Source organism: Macaca nemestrina, chromosome 12, assembly GCF_043159975.1.
Source record: "Macaca nemestrina isolate mMacNem1 chromosome 12, mMacNem.hap1, whole genome shotgun sequence".
Lineage (NCBI taxonomy): Eukaryota > Metazoa > Chordata > Mammalia > Primates > Cercopithecidae > Macaca > Macaca nemestrina.
The window spans coordinates 22,157,471-22,171,893 of record NC_092136.1 but is presented as its reverse complement, the minus strand read 5'-3'; the positions used below and the strand labels follow the sequence as shown (position 1 = coordinate 22,171,893).

The 14,423-nt window shown below is 38.1% G+C and overlaps 1 protein-coding gene across 4 annotated transcripts in view; it reads left to right on the top strand.

Moving 5' to 3' along the window:
* Positions 1–14,423, top strand: part of LOC105471604 (tetratricopeptide repeat domain 17) — a 139,401-nt gene that overhangs the window by 112,868 nt on the left and 12,110 nt on the right. The window lies entirely within an intron of this gene.

Below are 14,423 nucleotides of genomic sequence, written 5' to 3'. Positions count from 1 at the left end.
GTAATCATTATGTGTGTTATTGGCAAAATGATAGACCAACAGAACAGTGGAACAGAAGAGAGAGGCCAAGAATACACCCTTACATACAAGGTCAAATGATTTTCTCAAATGTGGTCAAATGATTTCCTCAAAGGGCACTAGAGCATTTGAATGAAGGAAATAAAATCTCTTTAATAAATATGTCTGGAACTCATGGATATGCATATAGAAGAAAAAACCTAACCCATACCTCACATCATCCACAAAAATCAACTTGAGATAAATTATAGACATAAAAGTAAAGCTAAAGCAATAAAGCTACCAGAGCAAAACATAAGATATTCTCTTTAAGTTCTTGGTGTAGGCAGAGACCGCTTAGAAAGCATGAACTATACAAGAAAAAAAAAATTGATAAGTTGGACTTCATTACAGTTTCTCAGCTGGGCATGGTGGCTCACACCTCCAATCCCAGCACTTTGGGAGGCCAAGACAGAAGGATTACTTGAAGCCAGGAGTTCAAGACCAACCAGAGCAACATAGCAAGACCCCGTCTCTACAAAAAATTTAAAAATTAGCCAGCAATGCCTGTAGTCCTAGCTACAGAGGAGGCTGAGGTGGGAGGATTGCTTGAGCCCAGGACTTTGAGGATATAATGAGCCATGATTGTGTCACTGCACTCCAGCTTAAAAAAAAATTTTTTAAATAAAATTTATCTTCAACAGACACTTAAGAAAATAGACACAGACTTAAAAAATTCACAATACATATATCTGATGGACTTGAGTTCAAAATATATAAAGAACTACAATTTAGTAATTTTTAAAAAGACAATGCAGTTTTTTAAAGGTGAGTTTTGTGAATAGGCATTTCACAAAACACGATATATGTGTAGTAATTATATTTTTAAAGTACCCAATGTATTAGTCATCTAGAAATGAAAAGTAAAATCCCAGTGAAATACCACTTCATACCTTCTAGAAGGGCTACAGTGAAAAAGACAGACAATGACAAATGTTGTAGAGGATGTGGAGCAACTGGAACCTTCATATATTGCTAGTGGGAATAGAACATAATATGATTATTTTGGAAAACAGTTTGTCGGTTTATTAAAGAGTTATATATACATGACCCAGTAATTTTGTTGCTAGAAATTTATCAAAGAGGCATGAAAACGTATAAAACGTGTGTCCACAAAATACTTGGAAAAAAATATTTACAGCAGCCAAGAAAACTGGTAACAGTGAGGTGCCCATCAATAGAAGAATAGGTAAAGAGTGCTCTATTGAGACAGTGGATGCTATTCAGCAAAAAAGAACCAACATCCACAACATTGATGAATCTCATATTATTCTCACAAAAGAAGTTGGTCACAAAAAAATGCATAATGATTCTAACTACATGAAATTCTAGAATAGGGGAAAATAACATAGGGATAGACATCAGATCAGTAATTACTTAATGGGGGAAGGTGTTGACTGGGATACAGCATGAAAGAACTTTCTGGAGTGTCGGATATTTCTATGTCTTTGACTGTTTCTTAATTGTCAAAGGGGAATGTTACACTTAGGATCTGAGCATTTGTTTATGTAAGTTAGACCTCACTTTTAAAAAATGAAAGTTAAATAAAGATTTTAGACCACTAAAAGCTGGAAGATGTGTGTTACCAACAGATTGTACTAAAAAATCACTAAAGGGTTTTTTCAGGCAGAAGGAAAACTATCCCACATGGAGGCTCAGAAGTATAGGAAAGAGCACAAAGCCACAGAATGGGTAAATGTTCGAGGAGACAGAAATGAGAATGGCTTTACAAAATGAGGACAGTAACATCTTCTAAAGTAAAAATGTGTAACAACAATAATAAAACAATAAAAGGCAGATGGGAACTGAAATAAAAATGAAATAACAATAATAATAAAACAATAAAAGGCAGAAGGGAACCGTACAGACCACATTAGATAGTCCTAGGACCAGTTAGACATTTCACATTCATGCCGCTGCAGCAGCCTCAGGTACACCCCCGAGTGAGCCCTCACATAGCTCGCACCTTAGTCCAGGGGCCATTCTCTGCCCACCCACATTTTCTGCCAAGCGTCAGTTCAGGTAGAAGGGAACAAATCAAAGTATTAATTGTGAGAACTACCCTAGCTTAGATACCCTAAGTTCCAAAAAAAGAATCAACATCTTTTATAATAGCCCCTTGAGCAGAGAGTCCTGGAGAGGGACATGGCTTGGCTACAAGAACCCTGACACTCAGAAGCTCAAAGCTGTGGCTTTTCTTCAGGTATTTGTAGTTTATTCACAATCGTCTCAGTCCAGATAGGTTTACCAGCCAGTGTTATTTTTTACCATATGTTACCTGTAACAGATATTAGATATTTAGTGAAATAAAGCTAGAAGTTTAATCCAACATTGTTTTCCATTTTAGGCTCATGGACTAACTTCCAGGACCTTGAGTTAAAACTTTAAGGTAGATAAGAATTACCTGGAGGCCTTGTTAAAACACAGATTGTTGGTGCCCTATGACTTACTTCCTAGCTCAGTAGCTCTAGGGCGAGGCTTGAGAATTTACATATCTGATAAATTCCCAGGTGATACTGCTGACCCATGGACCACAGTTGAAACCAATGCCTTATTCAATGGCAGTGATAACACAGTAAAAGTGCCCCTTTCCTGTTTACTGTTTGCAAAAGGTATGTTCTCTTAGCTTCAACCTTTAAAATACTAGTCATTATTTATTATTGCTTCAAAAGCCCATCTCTTAATTGTCTCTTTAGGGAGTTTTTGAGTTCACATTGACATTAATTGTCACTAACTGTCAGCAGATGGCATTGACCAGACTCTATTTTAGGGTTAAATCCATCTGATCCACCTACGCTATCAGAACCTTCAGGACGTGACTCAGGCTGCAGCTCAGAGGGCTCCACCAGTGGCCCTAGACTTGCACCAAGCTGCTGCCATTGCCACTGCGCCAGCTTGTATGCCAGGTTACCACATAGTCCTATGTAATTATGTGGGCTGCTGCAGAGTAATTCCTTTACTTTTGTCCCCCGCTGCCTCAGGTAGAGGCTCATAGACATTACTCCGTGCTCATTGGATGAGCAGGCAACTCAGCTTGGTCAGAGCCAGCCGGCTGCTCCACCCCCTTTGTCCTATCACAGACTCAGTCACAGACATAAACTCTCAAGTCCTGTGCTTGTCTCCTTCCCTCCCCCAGCCAGTCATCAATGCTTAGTTTGGCCTAATGCATCAGCTGCACCAAGGCAAAATTATTTTTGCCAACCAGCCCAGCTGCAGCTTGGTTTCTGGTCAAGTCTATTTTATGGACAGTGGAGAGGAGTGGACCACTTCTCAGCATAAGTTTCTCTCCAGCTTTCATCCCTTTCCACAAGGGGAAGATTTCCCAGGGAACACAGCCAAAAGGTTAACATGAGATCAACTTCCCATGAGTATTCATGGATAAAGTGCTAGGTTTTAGCATTATCAAGGAAGTAATGAAATTAAAGTAATAATACATATTTTTAGCGTGTAATAGGTTGAAGATGCAAGTTGCAATCTCTAGGCTAACCATTTAAAGAATAGCAAAACGTGTATAATTAAAGGAAAAGGAATAAACATTTGATTAATTTTTAAAAAGAGACAAAGGAGGACAAAAGGAATGTGTGAAATAGAAGGCAAATAGTAAAATGACAGATAAACCTAATATATCAGTGATTAGAATAAATATAAAAGGACTAAGTACTCCAGGTAGAGTACTGACATTATCAACTGGGCTTTCAGATATGAACCAAATTATGTGCTTTTAATATAAATATGCAACAGTTGAAATTAAACAAATTTTAAAAAGATATATCAGCCAGGCACAGTGGATCATGCCTATAATCCCAGCATTTTGGGAAGCCAAGACAGGAGGCTTGCTTGAGACCAGGAGTTTGGGACCGGCCTGAACAACATAGTGAGACCATCTCTACTTAAAAAAGCAAACCAACCAACCTAGCCAAGCATAGTATCAACTACTCCAGAGGCTGAGGCAGGAGAATCCTGAGCCTAGGAGTTTGAGGCTGCAGTGAGCTATGATTGTACCATTTCCCTCCAGCCTGGGTGACCTCAGAAAAGAAAAAAGATATATCATGCAAATACTAGTAAAAACAAAGTTGGTGTAGCTATACTAATATCAGACAATATGGAATTTAAGGTAAGAAGCATTACTACGGTTAAAGACAGACATTTCATAATGATAAAATGATTAGTCCACTAGGGATATAGAAAATTATAAATTTATATGTAACTAATAGCATAATTTTAAGTTATATAACAAGTATTAAACATGAATCTGCAGTCTTAGTGAATTTAACATACCTCTCAATAGGTAATAGAATTAAGCAGACAAAAAAATCAGTAAAAATATAAATCATCTTACTAAAAAACAAACTTGACCTGACATTTCTATAAGTTGATTTCAACTATGACAAACTACTCATTTTTAAAAAGGCGTATGGAACATTTGCCATCTTGATCATAACCTGAGTCATAAATTAAGCCTCAGTTAAATTTTAACACATTTAAAACATTTGCAGTATGTTTTCTGACCATAGTGGAATTAAGCTAAAAAAAAAAAAAAGATCAGAAACAAAAGAATAGATAGAAAATCTCCAGGCTGGGCGCAGTGGCTCAAGCCTGTAATCCCAGCACTTTGGGAGGCCAAGGCCTGTGGATCACCTGAGGTCAGGAGATCAAGACCAGCCTGACCAACATGGTGAAACCCCTTCTCTACTAAAATTACAAAAATTAGCTAGGCGTAGTGGTGTTTGCCTGTAATCGCAGCTATTTGAGAGGCTGAGGCAGGAGAATCGCTTGAACCTGGGAAGCAGAGGTTGCAGTGCGCTGTGATCGCTCCGCTGCACTCCAGCCTGAGTGACAGAGTGAGACTCCATCTAAAAAAAAAACAAAAGAAAAAAAAAATCTTTAGCTATTTTGGTAACATTAAGCAGTACACCTCTAAATAATCCATGGGTCAGTAAAAACACAAAGGGAATTAGAAAATATTTTGAAATGTATGATACAGTATAAAAGATATGGTATATCAGCACATGTGGGATGCAGTTAGAGCAATACTTGAGGGAAGTTTATATCCTAAATTGATACATTAGTTTAAAACAGAAAGAGGAGAAGAGATGAAAGTCAGTGATCTATGCTTCTATCTCAAAAAGCTGGAAAAAGAACAAATCAAAACCACACTACATTGAGATATTTTTCACCCATTACACTGGAAAAAAATCAGAAGTTTGATAAGACAAAACCTCTTAGACTATGGGGAAACACTGCCATACATTGCTAATAAAAATGTGAAATGGGCCAGGGGCGGTGGCTCACGCCTATAATCTTAGCACTTTGGGAGGCTGAGGCAGGCTGATTACTTGAGGTCAGGAGTTCAAAACCAGCCTGGCTAATATGGTGAAACCCTGTCTTCACTAAAAATCAAAAAAAAAAAAAAATTAGCCGGATGTAGTGGTGGGCACCTGTAATCCCAGCTACTTGAGAGGCTGAGGCAGGAGAATCACTTGAACCAGGAGGCGGAGGTTTCAGTGAGCCAATATTGCACCACTGCACAGCCTGGGCAACAGAGTGAGACTCTTGTCTCAAAAAAGAAAAAAAAAAAAGTGAAATAGATGATCTTACAGGGAAGAAATTGATTATATCTAGCAAAATTATACATTCATTTACCATTTTAGCCAGCAATTCTGCTTTTAGTAACTGTTCCCAAAAATACATTGGCAAAAACATTAAAACAAAACTACTTATGAATGAGGCTGTTTATTGTAACCTGAACTGTAGCAAATTGGAACAACCCAAATGCCCAGCAGTAGTGGAGTGATTAAATGAAAAGTTCCCCGTGGATATACATTACGTGTGAACATCCACACAGTGGAAGCTTCCACACAGTGGAGGCTTCTGCAGCTGTCAGAAAGAACAAGGACCATTTCAATGAAATAAAATCTCCAGGATATCAAGTGGAGGAGAAAACGTGGGAAAAAATAATATCTTAGGATACTATTTAGCTTTTTTAAAAAATGGCAAGGGAAGAGTGAATATATGTAGAGAAAAATATATTTTAAAATGGAAGACTAAATCTTAAAAATATTTTCAAATGGTTTTCCATAGAGGAAAGAAAATAGGGTAGAGAGGACAAGGAATGAAGCTAGGTTCCTTGAATCTACATTATTTTTTTCAATTTGACTTTGAAACTAAGTAAATATTTTGCACAATTACACAAAATTTTTAATAAGGCAGTTTCTACTTAAAATTAAATGAGCCCATGTATTCAGCTGGTAGTATAACCATACCAAGGGGGAATTTTCAAGAGAAATTATTCCAAGTGACTTTAAAACACAATAACAGTTGACCCTTGAACAACATGGAAGTTATGGGTGCCAACTCCCTACACAGTTTAAAATCCACATATAACTTTTGACTCCTCAAAAACTTAATAGCCCACTATTGACTGACAGCCTTATGATAACATAAACAGTCGTTTAATACATATTTTATATATGTATTTTGTGTTATAATCTATAGAAAATAAAATTAAGAAAATCATAAGGAAGAGAAAATATATTTACTATTCATTAAGTGGAAGTGGATCATCTTGAAGGTCTTCATTCTCACCATCTTCATGTTAAGTAGGCTGAGGAGTAGGAAGGGAAGAGATGGGGTTGGTCTTGCTATTTCTGGGGTATTAGAGGCACAAGATGTGAAGAAGACGGAAGGGGAGGCAAGAGAGGCAAGCACGCTTGGTCTAACTTTTTTTGAAAAAAATCCACGTATAAGTGAACTTGCACAGTTCAAACCTGTGTTGTTCAAGGGTCAACTGTATTTGACAATACATCCCTAATGAGATTTACCCTAAGAACCAAAGAAAACCTTCTACAGATTGATTATCCTTTATCCAAGATGCTTGGGACCAGAAGTGTTTTGAATTTCAGATTTTTTTTTTAACTTAAGAGAGATGATTTAGGGTATCTGGTGGAAGAAATTTCTAAGCAGCAAAGCATTCAAGAGGTGTCATGGGTGCTGTTAAAGGCATTCCGTTTTATAAGGAAAGCAGTCACCCAGGCTAAAGGTGTGAGTGATCACCACTCACTACAGCCACGATCTCCCAGGTTCAAGCAGTTCTTCCTCCTCAGCCTCCCAAGCAGCTGGGACTATAGGTATGCGCCACTATGCCCGGCTAATTTTTAAATTTTTTTTAATAGAGACAGGGTCTTTCCTATGTTGCCCAGGCTCCTGGACTCAAGCAGTCCACCTACCTCTGCTTCCAAAAGTGCTGGGATTACAGGTGTGAGCCATCACACCCGGCCTCAATTTCAGATATTTTTGGATGTTTGAATATTTGCATTATTCTGCTTGAGCATTCCAAATGTGAAAGTCCAAAATGTTCAATGAGCATTTCGGTTATCACATTGGTGCTCAAAAAGTTTCAGATTTTGGAGCATATCAAATTTGGGATTTTCAGATTATGTATACTCAACCTGTACTATTTTCAATAATGTTGTTAATGATATTGATGGTATTCTTCTGAGATTCTAAGTGTATGTATTGTGAAATGAATGAGTTCTTTTTTGGTGTTGAGAACTGGAATTTTCGGTAGAGATGAAAGGAGATACAGATGTGAGAATGATGATGTTAACACCTGTGGTCCTGAATTGGGAATATTGGTACAAATTCTGATGTGTTTTATCATTTTTAAAATACAAACGTCCTAGCTTTATTTGCTGAAAAAACTAGAGGTAGTGACAGGTCCAGTATTAATAAGCACCTTTAGTCTCTAGATTGTGGACTTGAGCTTCCATTTTAGTGGAAAATGGTACCTAAAGGTCACAATCTAGGTGAACCAGTATTCCTTGGAGAAATAGCTTCTACCATGTATTTGAGCCAGTATTCTTTGGAGAAAAAGCTTCTACCAAGTCTGGGAAAGCAAGGAAGCTGGCAATGACAACAAAGGTTGTATCAAAAGAATTTGGAGTGAACTTGAATAGGCTCCCGTTGGCCAGACATTAGACAGTTTGAGCAACAGGAGGATAATAACTGCAGTGAATGAAATGCATCACGTACAATTAAACTACTGAATTTGCAGTGATAATTGTACCTTGGAGAATGCATGGTGTATTAATTCATTTTCTTGCTGCTGATAAAGACATACCTGAAACTGGGAGCAAAAAGAGGTTTAATTGGACTTTCCATACATCTTCTGAAATCTAGGTGGGGGTTCCCAAACTTCAATTCTTGACTTCTGTGCACCTGCAGGCTCAACACCACATGGAAGCTGCCAAGGCTTGGGGCTTCCACCCTCTGAAGCCACAGCCCAAGCTATATGTCAGCCCCCTTTCAGCCACGGCTGGTGTGGCTGGGACAGAAGGCACCAAGTCCCTAGGCTGCACACAGCACGGGGACCCTGGACCCAGACCACAAAACCACTTTTTCCTCCTGGGCCTCTGGGCCTGTGATGGGAGGGGCTGCCGTGAAGTTCCCTGACATGGCCTGGAGACATCTTCCCCATGGTCTCAGGGATTAACATTAGGCTACTTGCTACTTATGCAGATTTCTGCAGCTGGCTTGAATTTCTCCCCAGAAAATGGGTTTTTCTTTTCTATCACATAGTCAGGCTGCAAATTTTCTAAACTTTTATGTTCTGTTTCCCTTATAAAACTGAATGTGTTTAACAGCACCCAAGTCACCTCTTGAATGCTTTGCTGCTTAGAAATTTCTTCCACCGGATATCCTAAATCACCTCTCTCAAGTTCAAAGTTCCACAAATCTCTAGGCAGGGTTAAATGCCACTAGTCTCTTTTCTAAAACATAAGAGTCACCTTTGCTCCAGTTCCCAACAAGTTCCTCATCTGCATCTGAGACCACCTCAGCCTGAATTTTATTGTCCTTATTGCTATCAGCATTTTTGGCAAAGCTACACCACAAGTCTCTAGGAAGTTCCAAACTTTCCCACATTTTCCTGTCTTCTTCTGAGCCCTTCAAACTGTTCTAATCTCTGCCTGTTACCCAGTTTGAAAGTCGCTTCCACATTTTCAGATATCTTTTCAGCAGTGCCCCACTCTGCTGGTACCAATTTACTGTATTATCTTGTTTTCATGCTACTGATAAAGACAGACCCGAAACCGGGGACAAAAAGAGGTTTAATTGGTCTTACAGTTCCACATGGCTGGGGAGGCCTCAGAATCATGCAGGAGGCAAAAGACACTTCTTACAAGGCGGTGGCAAGAGAAAAATGAGGAAGAAGCAAAAGCGGAAACCCCTGAAAAACCCATCAGATCTCATGAGACTTATTCACTATCACGAGAATAGCATGGGAAAGACCAGCCCCTATGATTCAGTTGCTTCCTTCTGGATCCTTCCTACGACACATGGGAATTCTGGGAAATACAATTCAAGTTGAGATGTGGGTGGGGACACAGCCAAACCATAACAAATGGGAATAGTTTTTTTTTTTTCAATGTAGATATAATTAAAAGTAAAAAGCATGTATCCTTCCTTTTCTAAATTAACTTTTTTGAGGGGGTAAGTAACTGATGAGGAAAAGTCTCTCTAGGAATATTCCAATTAATAAACTGAAAGTGGTAACATTAGAATATTACAGTTTTGTAACCCTTAATGAATTTCGGCAGTGATCATCACTGGCTGCTAACATCTCAAATAGAGACACCCAGATAGTAAGTACGTATCATTAGAAGTACACATCCCTACCTATAAAGTAGTTTTGTCCCTACTCTTCCCCCAAAAGTTAAATCTAAACCAGTCACTTCTCTAATTACAATTTACAAGAAATAACAGGGAACAAAGGAGCACATTAAATGGTACCATAAGGATGCAGTAGCAGAGTCTAATGCTGGAAACCTACAGGACAGATAACCCTATTTCTTCTACAAAAATAAATTTGTAAAGAAAAACACTGGCCGGGCGCGGTGGCTCACGCCTGTAATCCCAGCACTTTGGGAGGCCGAGGCGGGCGGATCACAAGGTCAGGAGATCGAGACCACGGTGAAACCCCGTCTCTACTAAAAATTACAAAAAATTAGCCGGGCGCGGTTGTGGGCGCCTGTAGTCCCAGCTACTCGGGAGGCTGAGGCAGGAGAATGGCGTGAACCCGGGAGGCGGAGCTTGCAGTGAGCCGAGATCGCGCCACTGCACTCCAGCCTGGGCTGGGCGACAGAGCGAGACTCCGTCTCAAAAAAAAAAAAAAAAAAAAAAAAGAAAAACACTAATGGAGATGGACTCCAGAGATCACAACAGATTTAAGGAGAAAGCAGCCAATTACAATGTACGGAGCTCATTTAGATTGTGATTCAAATTGTAAAAGCAAAACGAAGCTTTTGTAAGACACTTGGGGGACATAGGAACACCAACTGAATACTTGATGATATTAAAGAATCATTCTCACTTGTAGATAATGTAGATAAGCTTATGTTCTAAACGTGAGTTTTTATCTTTTAGAGGCACACACTAAAGAATTTACTGGTGAAATTATATGAAATCTAGAATTTGCTTCACATTAACATGGACGAGGGTATAGATGAAACAACACTGGCCATGAGTTGATAAGTGTTGAAGCTGAATGATGAGCACGTGAGGGTTCATTATATTGTTTTGTTTATTTATGTATGTAATTTAAAGAGACAGGGTCTCCATCTGTCACCCAGGCGAGAGTACAGTGACACAGTCATAGCTCCCTGCAGCCTCAAACTCCTGTGCTCAAGTGATTCTCCTGCCACATCCTCCCCGCCCCATCCTCCAACCCCCCAAGTAGTTAGGATGACAAGCATGGACCATACCAAGCCAATTTTTAAACTTTTTTCGTAAACATGTAGTTTCGCTATGTTGCCCAGACTGGTCTCAAAGTCCTGGCCTCAAGCAGTCCTCCCACCTTGGCTTCCCAAATTACTGAGATTACAGGTGTGAGCCACTGCACCCAGCCAGAAGTGCAACTTTAAAAAGAGTAGTTCCAGGCCTGGCGCGGTGGCCTGGCGTGGTGGCTCATGCCTGTAATACCAGGGCTTTGGGAGGCTGAAGTGGGCGGATCACAAGGTCAGGAGTTGGAGACTAGCCTGGTCAACATTGTGAAGCCCCGTCTCTACTAAGAATACAAAAAATTAGCAAGGTGTGATGGCTCAGGCCTGTGATCCCAGCTACTCTGGAGGCTGAGGCAGGAGAATAGCTTGAACCCAGGAGGCAGAGGTTACAATGAGCCAAGATTGTACCACTACACTCTAGCCTAGGTGACAGAGCGAGACTCCACCTCAAAAAAAAAAAAAAAAAAAAAAAGTTCCTTTATTTTTGTATATACTTGAAATGTTTCATTATAAAACATTTAAATGATGTGATTACAAAGATGAGAAAACAAATAGCATCAGAAATGAGTAGGTAAATTTAAAAGGCAAATTAGCACATCTTAAACTAAAATAAATTGTGTAAGTCAGATATTCAGTTGATGGGTTACATGAATTAGACATAATTAAATAGTGAATTGCAAGCTTCATAAAAAATTTACATGGAATATTATAGAGACAAGCAGACAAATGAATCAACAGACTTAGGAAGTACCATGTATTCCAAGCTGGAAAAATAAAAAGAAATCCATACCTACATACATTATAGTAGAACTACAAAATAGCAAATAGTTTGTTTAGACTTTGTTGAATTTTTACAGTAAAATGTAAGGGTATCATTAAAAGAATGCACAAATGTAAAACCTATGAGGATAAAATAATGAAGTAAGAAGAGGATGAGCCAAAAAAAAATCAATACAAGAAAATGCAAAAAAAAAAAATTCAAGAATCTGGACAAATAAAAAATGATCTATAATATAGCATTGACAATAATGTCAAATTGGAAAACTTTTAAAGGAACTACATATTTTTATGACTACACCTAAAACATAATAGAAATGTTAACAAGTTGGAAAAGAAATACCAGGTACAAACTAATAAAAAGGAGGTAGGCATAGTTATATTAATTACCTGAACGAGATATATTTCAAAACAAAAATTATTAGGAGTAGAGAGAATGACTACATAATGATAAAATGTTTAATTCACCAGAAAGATATACCAATTCTAAACTTATACATATTCAATAAAATACCCTCAAAATATGTAAAGCAAACGAAAGATAGATCTACAGTTAGAAATTACAAATCTGTCGATATAAACACCCTCCATTATGGATAAGTCAGTCAGTTTGTACCTGTGTTTATGTTCATGAGGGATATTGGTCTGTGGTTTTTTTTATTACAATGTTTTTGTGAAGTTTTGGTATCAGGATAATAATGACCTTGTTTAATGAGTTGGAGGTGTTTCCTTCACTTTAGTTTTCTGAAAAAGTCTGTAGAGAATTCCTTAAATATTTGGTAGAATTTGCCAGTGAAGCCATCTGGTCCTAGAGTTCTCTTTGTGGGAGGTTTTTAATTATAGCTGTAATATATTTAATAGATATAGGGCTATTCAAATTACCTCTTTCTTCTCTGGTGATCTTTGGCAATTGTGTCTTTCAAGGGACTTGTTCATTTCATTTAAATTGTTTATTGACATAAAGTTCTTCATATTATTTTCTTATCCTTTTACTATCTGTAGGATCTGTGGTAATAGACCCTCTCTTAATCCTGATGTTGGTACTTTGTATCTTTTCTCTTTTTTTTCTGATCAGACTCACTAGAAGTTTATGAATTTTATTGACTTTTTTTTGTTGGGGGATGGGGGGACAGAGTCTCACTCTGTCGCCCAGGCTGGAGTGCAGTGGTGTGATCTCAGCTCAGTGCAGCCTCTGCCTCCTGGATTCAAGCGATTCTCATGCCTCGGCCTTCTGAGTAGCTGGGATTACAGGCATGTACCCCCACGCCTGGCTAATTTATTGTAGTTTTAGTAGAGACGAGATTTCACGATGTTGCCCAGGCTGGTCTCAAAACTCCTGAGCTCCAGCAATCCGCCCACTGTGACCTCCCAAAGTGCTGGGATTACAGCCACCATGCTTGGCCAGTTTTACTGATCTTAAATAATCAGTTTGAGGATCCACTGACTTTTCACTATCTTTTTGTTTTCTCTTTCATTTATGTCTGCTCTTATCTTTGTAATTTCCTTGTCTTCTGCTTGCTTACGACTTAATTTGCTTTGCATTTTTTAGGTTTTTAACAGTTTTTTTTTTTTTAGGGTTTTAATGTAAGCTTGTATTATTAAGTCAATCCCTGTCTTCTTTTCTAATGTAGATGTTCAGTGCTAAAAGTTTCCTGTAAGCTTATGACAAATTTAATTGTCATATTTTCATTTTCATTCAATTCAAAGTACTTTATAATTTTCCTTGTGATTTTTTTGACCCATGAGTTATTTAGGAGTATGATATTTCGTTTCCAACTGTTTGGGTGTTTGCTAGATATCTTTCTTTAATTGATAGCTAATTTAATTCTATTGTAGTAAATGAACATACTTCGTATGATTTGAATTCTTTTCAGCTTAATTCAAGCTTGTTTTATGGGCCAGAATATGGCCTATCTTGGTTAATGTTTCATGTGCACTAGAAAGGAATATTGTCTTCTGCTTTTGTTAGGTAGAGCATTTTAGAAGTATCAATTAGGTTAAGTTCATGATAGTATTGTTTATGTTTCAATGATTTTTTTGGTCTTCTATAAGTTATTGAGAGGCTAAAATATTCAACTATATTAATAATTATGAATTTGCTTATATCTTATTTTAGTGCTGTAAGCTTTCGATTTGTGTATTCCTAAGTTCTGTTACTAGATGTAGAAATCAATGAAATAGAAAACAAAGATACAATAGAGAAGATGAACAATCCAAACGTTGTTTCTTTGAAACAAGTAGTAAAATAAACTTTTGGCAAAATTAAGATAAAAGGAAAGTACAAATACTCAATGTCAAGGAAAAGGGTGAAACAAAACTATGTTTATGGCCGGGCGCGGTGGCTCAAGCCTGTAATCCCAGCACTTTGGAAGGCCGAGACGGGCGGATCACGAGGTCAGGAGATCGAGACCATCTTGGCTAATCCGGTGAAACCTCGTCTCTACTAAAAAATACAAAAAACTAGCCGGGTGAGGTGGCGGGCGCCTGTAGCCCCAGCTACTCCGGAGGCTGAGGCAGGAGAATGGCGTAAACCCGGGAGGCGGAGCTTGCAGTGAGCTGAGATCCGGCCACTGCACTCCAGCCTGGGCGACAGAGCGAGACTCCGTCTCAAAAAAAAAAAAAAAAAAAAAAAAAAAAAAAATACGTTTATATCAAATTAAGAGATAAGAAAAGCATATAATTGCAACTTTATGGCAATAAATTTGAAAAAAAGTAGATGGTTTCTTAGAAAAATGTAATGGACTTAAACTGATTCGAGAACAAAAAGAAAACCTGAAGGATCTTATAATTTTCAAATAAATTTAAGTAGTA